A 3,145-nucleotide genomic window follows, 5' to 3' on the forward strand; every position below is an offset into this window, starting at 1 on the left:
CCATTGACCTTCATTTAGGTCCACATCCTTCCATTCTCCCCCGTCCTTCATCCTTTATCCTCACGCTCCTCTCCTGCATGTCTTCCTGAAAGACCTTCCTCTTCTGCTCTTCATCCTCAGCATCCTTTCTTGTGTCTCACTCCCACCATAAACTTCTGTCTTCTGATGTCTGTTTTCTGCTCAGGGACACTGAAGCCGTCCTCGTCCTCCCTCCTCTTCCAACGCTTCCATCGAAGAATCAAATCACCCATGGAGACTCCCGGACCCTGAATAATGTGTTAACTGAAGAAGCTCTGTCTTCACCGCCTGCAGCCACAGCTGGAGGAAAAGAAGCTGTTCCAGCTCCTCTCTGGGAAACGGGACGTTTTCAAAAACTATCTCAATAAAGTGTTTGAGGAAGCAGCTGATCAGACCTGCAGAACCCTCACAGCTGGTTCAGTCCATGGAGTGAAAACCCAATCTTTATCAGGAAGTATCAGAGAAGACGAAGTGCTGTAAATCTACAATGTAAAGCGTCTAAGACTGCTGGAATACTGGGAGGAAAAAAAATGTTCCAGATATTGAGTTTGATTTAATCTCACATTAATCTTCAACCTTTGCTCAGAAAATGTCAAATAAATGGCGGTTTCGCCCTTCAGAGATGTGGTCCTTCTCCATGTGCTGTTGCTGTTTGCAGCCGTCCAGTCGGGTTCAGAACAGGGACAGGAGACGTGTGAGCAGAGGGAGAGCCTGGTTTGTCACAGTCGGACCGGCCCGTCTCTCCTGACCCTCCTCGACCGGCGCCACGGTGCCGAGGCCGGGTCCAGACCGGCAGACGGACCATGGAGGAGGACAGGTGAGGGGAATCCTCCCTGACCCCGAGGTGTCTCCTCCGACTGCTCCAGGACTGAAGCAGTGACGGTGGAGGCAGCGTCTCTTGTCCTGGAGTGTCCTCTGTCCCCCTCTGTGTGTGTGTGTGTGTGTGTGTGTGTGCTGTGACTCAGTGTTTGAGGTGATCGGCCTCCAGTCAGGACTAATGAAGCCAGCGTCGTCATGACCTTGCTCTCTGGCGTCGTCAGACGAGCTCGCCGTGCGCCGCTCTGCTGTCACTTTCACTCAACACAACAATGAAGCAACGCTGAGTCGAAGCGCCGGCGCTGAAGTACCGACGATCCAGCTCCAGGGATTCTGTCAACACAATCCTTCATTTAGGATGAGAGACCAGGACAAAACCCAACATAGAAACCAGGAGACCTGACGGGTCGGAGTGTGACGGGTCGGAGTGTGACGGGTCGGAGTGTGATGGTCCTGGTCCTTCAGTCTCTGGTGGTCCTGGTCTTTCAGCCTCTGCTGGTCCTGGTCCTTTTCTCTCTGGTGGTCCTAGTCCTTCCGTCTGTGGTGGTCCTGGTCCTCCAGCTGATGAACTGTTTAAAGATGGCGGACTGTCCAGAGTGACGGTTGTTTCTACCAATCAGCTGACAGCAGTTAGCAGCTAAAGGTTCTTTTTGAAGACAGGTAGAGATGAGAGTAAAGTTACCTCTAACCGGTGACCTTCCTCAGGAGACATGTCACATGATGGGAAGTGATGTGTCAAAGAAGCTGCTGTCTCTTCTTCTGATGTTCTTCTTCTTCTTCTGATGTTTTCCAGACACTTCCCATCACGTGACGTGTCTCCTGAGGAAGGCCACCGGATGTAGAGGTAACTTTACTCTCATCTCTACCTGTCTTTAAAAAGAACCTTTAGCTGTTAAAGCGATGCTTCAACATTTTGGCAAATTGGCCCATTTAGGGCAATTCCCGAGTCATTTAGAACAGCACACTTACTGTTTTTTGTGAGGGCGAGCTGTTGTTTATTCAGCGGTGGGTCTGAGGAGAGCTTCATGGTGGACACAATGGAAGTGGAAGGTATTTTTGTTCCCCCTCGTCAAACTCATCAAATACACAATCCAACAACCCCAAAACACTTTGGTGAACATGTTATAATCCTCACATTCACTACGCTGTGGAACACCAACAAATAATATTGTAGCGTTACGACACTGAAGCAAATACTGGGAACTACTTTTTCTTTTGAAATCACTACACCCAGACGCCATGTTTAGTAAGTAGTTCCGTCTTAGCAATCTTCGCAAAAACCACTCAATCTGGTAATTTAGCATTAATATTTCACAGCGTAGTGAATGTGCGGACTATAACGTGTCCACCAAAGTGTTTTGGGGTTGTTGGATTGTGTATTTGATGAGTTTGACAAGGGAAACAACTGTACCATCCACTTCCATTGTGTCCGCCGTGAAGCTCTCCTCAGACCCACCGCTGAATAAACAACAGCTCGCCCTCACAAAAAAAGTAAGTATGCTGTTCTAAATGACTAGGGAATTGCCCTAAATGGGCCAATTTGCCAAAATGCTGAAGTATCGCTTTAAATTGAACCGAAGACAGTATGAACCTTTGGAGCGGACAGCAGCGCTTCAGCTCCTCCTGGAGCCGGGTCCAGTTCCAGGTTCCACACCGGAGGGGAATGCAGCCGGAGCGGCTCTTTCAGTTCTTCCACAGCTTAAACATGGATCTGTTTCTGATTACACTTTATTCTACTAAATATTGTTTTGTAAATCTTGGCTGCCTGTAGCGGAGCCTCAGAGGGTTTCTCAGAATAGCGGACGGGTTCTGTGTTCTGTGTTCTGGTCCCGGGGCTGACGGCTGACTCAGATCCCGGCTCTCCTGCTGGGGCTCGGGTTTGAAGCCTCCTCTCTCTTCCTTTGGTTCTCAGCCCATAAACACACAACAAACTTCTTTTCCTGGCAGTCCGACTCCGTCCTGCACCTGTCGGCTCTGTTGGCGATGCCAGGCTTTCCCAAAATTAAAACAAAACTCCCCGTCACGTCTTCTGGAGAGAACCAGAAGATATTTCACCAACCGGGAACGTTCCCTCCTGAATGATCCAAATACAAACCTCCAACTTCAGCTGTCATTCAACAGCCAGAGGAACGGACGCAGAGGGCTTTGAAAGGTCACAAGCTGCAGAAGACGAAGTCCCGGACACAGTGGAACAGTGGGTCGCACCCAAGATGTCCCTGGTTTGAGTCCAGGACTGGAGACTTCCGCTGTGGAGTGTTGAGGTTTCGCTTCTGCTTGGGGTGAAATGATGAGAGGTAAATAGAATCTGAGT

The sequence above is a fragment of the Salarias fasciatus genome, chromosome 22, assembly GCF_902148845.1.
Source record: "Salarias fasciatus chromosome 22, fSalaFa1.1, whole genome shotgun sequence".
Lineage (NCBI taxonomy): Eukaryota > Metazoa > Chordata > Actinopteri > Blenniiformes > Blenniidae > Salarias > Salarias fasciatus.